The 10,534-nt window shown below is 45.3% G+C and overlaps 2 long non-coding RNA genes across 2 annotated transcripts; one reads left to right on the forward strand and one right to left on the reverse strand.

Moving 5' to 3' along the window:
* Positions 1–378: 378 nt before the first annotated feature.
* Positions 379–7,338, reverse strand: LOC111938793 (uncharacterized). The gene is made up of 3 exons (XR_002869087.2): positions 7,124–7,338; positions 4,426–4,582; positions 379–3,479 (listed from the first exon to the last, which is right to left on the reverse strand). It is a non-coding gene; the product is annotated as an uncharacterized LOC111938793 (long non-coding RNA).
* LOC147648924 (uncharacterized) lies at positions 5,013–8,464 on the forward strand. The gene is made up of 3 exons (XR_015279735.1): positions 5,013–5,642; positions 6,454–6,853; positions 7,089–8,464. It is a non-coding gene; the product is annotated as an uncharacterized LOC147648924 (long non-coding RNA).
* Positions 8,465–10,534: the final 2,070 nt, after the last annotated feature.

Raw genomic sequence — 10,534 nt, forward strand, 5'->3', positions numbered from 1 at the left:
TCCTGGTATTTATAATTTTCCAGTTTTCTGGCACAGCTGCAACTGGTGCTGAAAGCTTTCTGATGAATAAGTGTCCCCTGGAAGAGAAGGAAAGGTTGTAAACTCCATGGCCTGGTTTGAGGCTCCTGTGAAATACTGAGCTGTGTGAAACGGCGAGAAACAAAACTGGGCACCACGAAATCAAACAGGAGCAGAGAAACAAAAGAGAAATAGGGACAAAAACCCAAGGAGAGGGAGGTATTTTGCTGCATTGTAGCAGATGAAAGTTGGGTGAAACCAGTGATTTGTGCAATCTGAGGGTGGCTGGTGATCAAAGCAAGCAGCGATTGATCTGGTGCTGAGCTGCCTGAGGAAAAGGCTCCTCAGCCCTGGTGGATGAAGGTCCTGTGGTTGTTTAGAGGAGAGGACGCAGAACTGGCTGTGATTAATCAGCTCCTTCCCTCTGGAAAAGCTGCAGTCAGCTCCTGGAGCTCAGGGATGCACGGGAGGCTCCAGCAGGAGCAGCAGGGGATAGAGTGGCTGAGAATACAGAAATCAAAAGGAAGGAGCTGCTTTAATTTTGGTGAGTGGGAAGTTGATTGATGTTGAGACAATAAACCCACCCCTGCAGCCAGGGACTGAAATGCAGGTATTGATGTGCTCTGGAGATGAAACAGCTGGCGAGGGAGGGGGAAAGTGGAGGCTGCAGCAGATTTTATTGCTGTGCAAGGGCTGCTCTGCAAAAAAACTCCTGCTGATTTTTGGAGGTCCCCCAAAGCATAAGAAAGTGCACCCTGTGTGTGTCCCCACCTCAGCTGTGCTGACAGGTCCCACAGAGAAGTGCCAGCACTGTATTAAATCTGCTGCTGATTTCTTCTGAATGAATGTTGAATGCTGCTTCTCCCACTGTTCCCCCAGCTCAGGAGGTGCTCCCACCTGTAGCTCCTGTGGAACATCAGCCACACTCCCTGTGCTTGTTGTTTATTCTGAGGGCTTTAAATAATGTTGAGAAGGACCATTTTAAACATGGGTATGGTTTTTATCTCATTTCAAGTGCCTGGAGTCCTGTTTCATTGGAAAATGTGTGTGAAGGCAGGCAGGAATCCCACAGAGAGACTTCACCTGGAAGGATCACAAATCTGACCCAACACTTGTTAGTGCTCTGGAGGGAGACTCTGCTTTGCTCCCTGTTAGCAGCACAGTCATTCTCCTCCACTTCAGGGTCGATTATTCCTGCGGTGTTAATAAAATCTCCTTTAGATTAGCATTTAGATGATGGATGAACTGGTTCCAGGGTGGTGGAATATTAGAGAGACAGAATTTGGCTCGGTGCTGTTTGAGCTGAAACCACAGAAGCTGGTCGGGTATTCTGGGCATGCAAAGGTCCCTGCACAATTAAATACGTGTTTGCCCTCGATCTGCTGCTGGAACAGCCAAGTGAGGTTTAAATTCTTCCTGCTACAGCGCCTTATTGCCAGTGCAACTAAGCTGAGCTCAAGGAATTGGCTGTAATTAACTTCATGGACCTGATTGTGTTTAGGTGAGGGTTCAGAGCTCTGTCCCAGGTCTCTCTCAGTGCTGTGCCAGGAGATGGGATGGAGCTGAGCTGTGGCCGTGGGACGAGGCTGCAGAACAGCGGGGCAGCAGAGGGGAGGCACAGAGGGGCACAGAGGGGTGCAGGGTGGCACAGAGGGGCACAGAGAGGGACAGGGTGGCACAGAGATGCACAGGGGGGCACAGGGTGACACAGAGGGGTACAGAAAGGCACAGGGTGACACAGAAAGGCACAGGGTGACATAGAGAGGCTCATGGCAGCAGAGGGTGGCACAGAGGGGCATGGAGAGGCACAGGGGGGCACAGGGTGGCACAGAGAGGCTCATGGCAGCACAGGGTGGCACAGGGTGGCACAAGGTGACACAGAGAGGCTCATGGCAGCACAGGGTGGCACAGGGTGGCACAGAGAGGCTCATGGCAGCACAGGGTGGCACAGAGAGGCTCATGGCAGCACAGGGTGGCACAGGGTGACACAGAGAGGCTCATGGCAGCACAGGGTGGCACAGGGTGACACAGAGAGGCTCATGGCAGCACAGGGTGGCACAAGGTGACACAGGGAGGCTCATGGCAGCTCAGGGTGACACAGAGAGGCTCATGGCAGCACAGGGTGGCACAAGGTGACACAGAGAGGCTCATGGCAGCACAGGGTGACACAGAGTGACACAGGGAGGCTCATGGCAGCACAGGGTGACACAGAGAGGCTCATGGCAGCACAGGGTGGCACAGGGTGGCACAGGGTGACACAGAGAGGCTCATGGCAGCACAGGGTGGCACAGAGAGGCTCATGGCAGCACAGGGTGACACAGAGTGACACAGAGAGGCTCATGGCAGCACAGGGTGACACAGAGTGACACAGAGAGGCTCATGGCAGCTCAGGGTGACACAGAGAGGCTCATGGCAGCACAGGGTGGCACAGTCAGGTGTTTTCCTGCCAGCTCTCTGCAGTTTGGGCACTCTGAGGCAGGAAGCACCTGGGAATCCCTGGCAATCTGTGGCACCAGGTAACTGTTGGTGCTCCAGGATGATCATTGCTCTTCCATCAGCCACCCTCACCCTCCAGCCCTTTCCCAGGGCTGGGACACCCAGGCCCCCTCTCACTGCTCACCCCTGTGCTGCATTTCTGCTGCATTGCAGGAGAAACACTTCCAAATACTCCCCTCCAAGCTTCCATCTTCCACTTTTGTCCTCACTTTTATAACTTGTGTTAATCCCTTTGCCTCCTACTTGCTTTATCCCACCGGATTTTGCATATGTAGGGGAAAAATTGCAATTTTCTCCTGTGTGGATTTCAGCTGGGAATCAATGGCAGATTTATTGGCATTCACCAGCACTATGTTACCCCTCTTTTATTTATCAAATACTGGACAGGTACCTGTTAACTGAAAGGATATTTAAGCAAATAAATGTCAGCCTTGTTTAGGAAGAGAAATAGCACAGGAAAGAGATTAGATTTGTTCAAATTCATGGAAAATGTAGGGGATCCTCACGTGCTTTTTTTCCTTTCCTGGAGTCTGTACACTTGGAATGCACGAAGGACAAGCAAGATATTCTTTGAAAAGAGAATTGGGCCACATTTCTGGGTGCTGGTGATTAAGCCATGAATCCTGTCACAGGTGGGGTTATGCTGCATGTTAAGCACTCACCAGTCATGGATATCAAGCAAGGGTCAGAAATTTATACCTAGGGATGGTGATGGGCAGGCAAATATCTGCTAATCTGTTTCCAAGCCAATAACCAGTTCTGAAAATTCCATCCCCAAAGAGATTTAATCGTTGGAGCTGATGTAATTTTCATTAGGGGGAGAGGCAGATCTGCAAGCTGTCAGCAGAGCTGAGCTGGTGCTGCTGAATGAGCTTCCCCAGGGACAGGATGTACAGGCAAGAGAAAAGGACAGCAGGAGCAGTTCCTCTCCACACAGCTGATCCGGGAGAGCAGCAACAAACCATCTGCAGGGATTTCCAAAAGAAATGGAAATGAGGCATTAGCAAAAGAAATGGATTTTTTTGTTTGTTTTGTATTATTACTATTTAATTATATAATAATATAGCCATGATAATAATATAATAATATAGTTAAATGTACTATAATATAATATAATATAATATAATATAATATAATATAATATAATATAATATACTATACTATAATATAATATAATATAATATATTATGTATACTATACTATACTATAATATCATATCATATCATATCATATCATATCATATCATATCATATCATATGTATAATATACTATAATATACTATACTATACTATACTATACTATACTATAATATAATATAATATAATATAATATAAATTGTAATTAATAGTATTTATTATGAATACATCTGTAAGGGGGAAGGAGGTGTGCTGGATTGGGGGAAGAGTGGAACAAGGGGTGGGAAGCAGATCAGGAGATCAGGACAGAGGGTGGGATCCCTGTGGAGGTAAAAGAGAGAAGGGGAGGAGCAGAAAAGCTTCAGGATGGGAGGAGAATCCCAGCAGGATGAAGCAATGCTGTTTTTTGGGGTGGGGGGGAACCTCTCAGCCCAGATTTCTTGTGAGAGAGATGAAGAGCAGGGGAAGGTTTGAGAGCAGGGGCTGGGGAGGATCAGCTGCTCCGTAACCCACTGAGGAGTGTTTGCTGTATTTACTGGGGGGACCAGAGGGAAACAGAGCAGGTTCATGAAGAGCTGAGCTAATCCACGGCTGGAGGTGCAGCTGAACTTCAGACCAGCTCAGGAATCCACGCTTTGCTTGGCAAGAGCTCTCAAACCCCAAGTGCAGCTCTGCTTCCCCTTGCTGGCTTCCAATTCTTTGGAAATTTCCAAAAACCAATTGGAAAGAAACCAATCCTTTTGGTTTTTTGGGCTGCTCCTTCACCTTGTCCTACCTGAAAGAGTGAGCCCAGTTAATCCCTGGAGGTGTTTCCAAGCCCCAGAGCCATGCTGCTCGCCAGGAATGCCGTGGGGATGCGGTGGGCTGCGCTGCCTGGAGATGCAGATTGCCATGGCAACTTGAGCCTTTCCAAAGGGCCTGAGCAAAAGGAGCTTTGCACAAGTGAAACGGAAAAAAGATCTGAGAGTCTGACGTTTAAACATCAAAAAGACACCCAAAATTTTCCTGGCCTGGGTTTCTCTTCCTTTGCTTGGAGAATCACCGAAGTATTTAATAGGAATAACCAAAGCTTTAATAAGTGGGGTCTTCATCATGTAAGGACTAGTAAATAAAGAGTTTTTAAAGCAGGCTTGAAGTTCATCTGGGGCTCAACAGGAAAAGGATTTATTTGGGAATGGGCACTGTGAAATAGGAGTTGTTGACTCTTCCTGCTGCAACTTCGAAGGCAATCAGGTCAACAAATGTTCATTGCCTCAGTTTCCCCTGCCATAAAATAGTCACATGAAGTAAAGGGTGGAGATGATGTGGGGAGCTTTTGGAAATGGGCTGGGGAATAAAGAGCAGCTGCATGTTGGAATTTTAGCCCTTTCTTGTAGGAGGGAGCTGAGAAACACCTGTTGGGCCATCCTCAGCTTGCTCAGGATGAGGAATCTCAAGCAGGGAAAGCCTTTGGATGTTAAAATCCCCAGCCCTGCTTCTGAAAATGATCCCAAATCACTGGGACAAGCCAGAGGTTTAATGTACTGCCAAGGAAAGCCTGAATTTTAAAAATTCTATCTACAGGCAGTTCTAAAAAACTTTTAAGAACATGAATATAACTGAGCAAATGATCAAAATCTTTTGTTCTATTTGGCTTCATTTTCCCCAGAACAGCAAAACCATTTCCATGTGTTTTCCATACATGTTTTGAGAGCTTTAAATGGCATTTTTAAATATCAATAAGATACAGGCTCTAGGCAAAATTACTTTTCAACCACTTCTCGCTGTTGGAGAATTTTTTTATTGTTAATCTGTGCTTTTATTTTTTAAATAAAAATCCCCATGGAGAATACAGCCAATAGAGTTACAAGTGATAAAAACATGGAACTTGTGTAGTTATTTTTCTTACCTTTAGTTAAAATAAATAAATTCCTGTAGATATATCCATGAATGGTTTCAGTACCAACCTGTGTGGGAAGATTTTCTGTGGAGGAAGATATCTTTGGTGCAGTGGTAGGTGAATTTCTAATATTTTTTTGGGTGGAAATAGAGAGGGGGAAGGGAAGGGAAGGGAAGGGAAGGGAAGGGAAGGGAAGGGAAGGGAAGGGAAGGGAAGGGAAGGGAAGGGAAGGGAAGGGAAGGGAAGGGAAGGGAAGGGAAGGGAAGGGAAGGGAAGGGAAGGGAAGGGAAGGGAAGGGAAGGGAAGGGAAGGGAAGGGAAGGGAAGGGAAGGGAAGGGAAGGGAAGGGAAGGGAAGGGAAGGGAAGGGAAGGGAAGGGAAGGGGCTTGGAGCAGCCTGGGACAGTTGAAGGTGTCCCTACCCAGAGCAGGGCGGGGAGTGATGAGATTTGAAATCCCTTCCAATCCAAACCATTCCATGATTCCATGATCCTGAGCAAACCTTGGCTGTTTCAAGAAGTTTGTTGTGTACTGGCCCTTGCTTTCAATTCAAGAAATTCAAGCTACTGGTGAATGAGAACTTAGCCAATTTAGAAACCTTTTGCACTTAATTCCTGGGAATTGTGGTTTCTCAGCAAGGGTCATGGGTGCCCTTTATTCAGTGATCATGAGACAGCAGCAAATTGCTAAAAACTAGTTCAATTGACAAAGAAGCAAAAAAAGGCAAAGAAAGAAGGATCCCCTCAGTGCAGAAATTACTGCACACAAACCCCTGTATTTCACTGTAAAGACGTATTTCAAACCAATTCAGGAAGATTAAAGCTGGCAACTTTGCAATAAGCTGATTTTTCTCTCTTTTAAGTTAACGCGTGATAGATCCAACTCTGGGCTCGGAGCATTCAAACCCTTTTCTCTCTCCCTTTTAGGTGGTGTTTTTTTGAAAGGTACAATCAGCTGCTTTTGTTGCAGCATCCCAACGTGTGCTTCCTCGTGTGAGTTAAAACCAGTGGCTGATCCAACCTCTGCTGGAAGTCGGAAATGGAGCTGCTGCTCACAGCTGCTGAGGGGGTTTTGAGAGGCAGCTTTGCTTTCCAGATGTCTGGAGTCTTGTCCCTACAGCCAGCGTGGAAAATAAGTTTTATGGGCCTAAAGTTTACAGTTCAGCACCTTGTTTTGATGTCACCTCTGAATTCTGAGACTTCTGCAGAGAAATTGGGGGTTTTCCACATGGGAAGCTTTGGAAATCTGTCTGTATTTTTGGTCTATTTGTGTTTGTACAGCCCCTGGTGCAAAGCAGCTGCCAACTGAAAGGGTTCCTGTGTCCAGGTAACAATTGAAAGGCAACACTATTCAATAATAAAATACTAACTAAAATATTCCAGTCATGCAAACATTTCAATTTGAAGAGAGTGAATATTCCCATTTTCCTGCAGGAGGACTAATTCAAAGCCTGAAGTTAAGAAAAACAATTTTTTCCCCCCCTAAAAGTCTAGACAGTAACAGAATTAACTCCTAAAGATAAAGATCTGAAGATCAGGATCAATGTTTAATTTCATTTCAGCTGGCTGCTGATCAGGAAGAGGAAGCATTACCCACCATCAGCAGGGCTTTGTGTTTAAATGAGAAGACATCAGGAGGAACAGATTTACAGGATGTTCCTTAGTGATGCTGCAAGAGTCACTCAGATGCTGCCTTTGACTTCTTGCCTCATTTCCTTTTCCAGCATGTGATTTTTAAAGGAAAGCAAAGCAATTTGCCCTTTTTGGATCATCAGCAATGAAGCAGTGAATTCTTTACCAGGAGTTAAAGCCAAGCTGCAGGAGTGCAGCTCGGAGTTGTAGCTGCTCACTGATGCCTGGTAAATTGGATAATGGTTTTCAGCTTCCTTTCATTGTTACAGCTGTTGGCTTCAATCTGGTTTGGTGGTTTGATTAAAATAACATTATTCCTCTAACTTGGCAATTGCCTGGTGTTGGGTGACACAAATGAACTTGGCTTTTTTTTCTGAGGAGAGTCGAGGATCTGCTCAAGGGAAAATCACCAACAGGCCCAGAAAACTGATACAGCAGGGCAGCAAAATCAAATATAGGACTTGAAAATCTTTACACAGAAAATCAGTGGAGAAGGAAAGCTGCAGTGCTTTGTGCTGTTTTTAACCCCTCACCCAACCTCACCCCTTTTCCATATTGAAGTCTCATTCCACAGGAAGGGAGGACAATTTGCCATGGTGCCATTCTCACCTGGAACCAGTTTAGCAATGCCACATCCCTAAACCTCCTGGAATTATTTGAGAATGTTTAAAAATGCTCCAAAGAGTGTGACAGCAAACTGAAGTAAACTCTCGTGTGTTAATCTCTAAAAGAAACTAAAGAGCAATTCATAGAAGTGCAAATAAAGATGAAAAACTCTTCTCCAAAGACCAGGGGCCATTATTTTGTCATTGTGGAAGATATCTGTTGCCTTTGTGCCACTGGAAATGTGCAGAGGAGGGGAAGTTGGGCAGAGAAAGAAATATTCTTCCCATTTTATGGCCGGGGAGTTTTAGCACAGGCACTTGACAGAACTTCCACAGCCTCATCTCGGAGCAGTCAGGATGGGAATTCAGATTTAGTTCCAATAAGCAGCTTTTATCACAAGATTGTTTTTCTTCCTTTTATAACTTCCAGCATCTACATAAATAACCAATAAGCCTTTAAAAATGGGATCCCTCTTCTTCTTCTTCTGTTCCATTTCCAATTCTCAGCCTGGTTACATTGGCCAGTTTATTATCTCCGATGTTTACTTTACACTATAAATGGAAATGACTTCTTTCCCTTCTTCTTCATGTTTCATGGTCATAATATCCTCCAGCGTTCCATTATCTCTGGGTACCTATGATAGATCAAAATCTTATGGACTCGCTATTTTGTAATAAATTAAATTGGCTGTAATAGAAAACTTAAGTAGCTGTAATGGCTTTTTATAAGTAATGGGTAAACTGGATTTTGTGTAGTAGAAATGGATTTCTAAATAATTTATCATCCTATGTAAATTCGTGTAAGAATGCAGGGAATGAGAGTAGGAAAATCACAATCCAGTGTCATTCTGGAGAGATTGTGTATTTATAGGGACATTGTTCATTAATTTTTGAGAACAGAGCTATTATTTATCAGGCACATTCTTGATTCCATGCTGGTCACACTGCAGTCACTTAAGGCCTCTAAAATCATGCTGGAAAAGGGGAAAATGTCAGGGAAATTTGGATCAAATGATGCCTTAAGCATCGATGGAGATAAAAATCTCTTTTAAATTTATGCCAATTGTCAGGGAGAAAATAGGTTTACCTATAGTGGGAATTTCAGGAGTCTTCTAAAATATTCCAAGTGGAAAGGTTTTGTTGGAGTTCTCGTGCTTCAATTACAGTTTCAACATCAGTCTTTGTTGCTCTCATATTTCACCACAGCAGAAGTATTGATCAGAGCACAGAAAGTATCGGTGATTCATCTCCAGCTGCACTTTTGTGCCTCTGGTTTGTGTTTAAGTTTGATGACAAACATTTTGACACCGAGCTGATGAGCTGGCTGATAAATACCTGCTCCTCTGCATGCTTGATGTCATAAACTCAGTGCACAGCAAAATTCCCTGCTTACCTGTTCCTTTGCTGCAAAGAGAGGGGAGGGAAAAAGGTTCTTTGCTGCTGGACTTGCTCTTTCCTTTGCTCTTGGACTTGCAGGAATGGGGCCTTTGATGGAAGCAGGGATGGAAAGTGGGATTTGGGGTGAGAGACACGAGTTGCTCCTTGCTTTGTATGCCCTGAAGCCTCTGAGTTCTGCTTCAGGCTTGGAATTGAGGTGAAAATCTGCCATGGAAGTTCCCACCTTCACTGCAGAATAGAAACCACAGAGAATGGGGTGTTCCTTTAACCTGCAGGGTCTGAACTGCATTATCAAAGCACAGCTGGTACACACAGCTGTGACATCCCCAACAGGATCAACCTCCAGAGGAGCCTTTCTCCCTGGAGGTGCCAGAGATTTCATGGAGTTACTTTACTCTGGGTCTCAAGCAGGATATGCAGGGTGGGAGCAGGAGCTCTGGAGGGTGATGAGCAGCTAAACAGAGCCCACCTTCAATCGCTGGTGGCTCTCAGCTCCCGTGTCACGAGGGCAGCCTTTCATTCCTCTGGCCAGCTTGAAGAAGGAGAGGACAATCCAGCTTTGCAATTCAAATTTTGTCTTTTTGCTGTTTCCTTTTCTGCTTTTCCTGTTCTTTTTCCAATCCTGATTTCTCAATTCCTTCTTCTCTCACAAACAGAGCTCTGACAGAATTTTTTGGCTCAGTGTGGTGAGACTCATCCCTCTTTGCTTTACTCCTTGCCTATCCCACGTCTCTGCCCTGCTCCCTGACTTCAGCAGGGATGAGATTGTTGCTAATGCCAGAAAATCTCCGTGTGCCCAAGGAGGGGAGACCTGTGAGACACGTCCTGGCACCAGAGCTTTGGGTGATCTTTTAGTTATTGCGATGGTCAGAGCTGCCCGTGGCGAGCGCCATCCTCGCTGTCGTGACAGGGGCAGCTCAGATCCATCACTGCCCTCGGCTCAGCTCTCCCACAGCCCAGCAGGGCCCTGCTGCTCCGGGAAATCCTGCAACCCACATTTCTGGGATGGGTTTGTGCTCATCCCACTCAGAGCAGAGCTTTTACAGCAGGCGCGGGAAAATCTGGGGACCAGAAATACCCGAGGGCAAAGGCCTGAGCCAGGAAACCTCTGGGTTTTATTGGAAGATCTTTGAGGGTGGCTTTTGGTGGCTTAACACAGACACCTTTCAGTACCAAAACCAAGCAGTACCAAATAAAAGAAGTAATTAATGAAGATAATCAGTATTGAAAATCTCACTGAATGTAAAAAGTGACACAGAATATGGAGGAGAGTAAGAATATGGATGAGCAGTAAGTTTAAATACGATTTTTTTTCTTAAACCCCATTTCATTTATTTGATGCTGTGTTGTTGGTTGATTCTGGGCTCATTAAC

This window comes from Cyanistes caeruleus, chromosome 29, assembly GCF_971803275.1.
Source record: "Cyanistes caeruleus chromosome 29, bCyaCae1.hap1.1, whole genome shotgun sequence".
Taxonomy (NCBI): Eukaryota; Metazoa; Chordata; class Aves; order Passeriformes; family Paridae; genus Cyanistes; species Cyanistes caeruleus.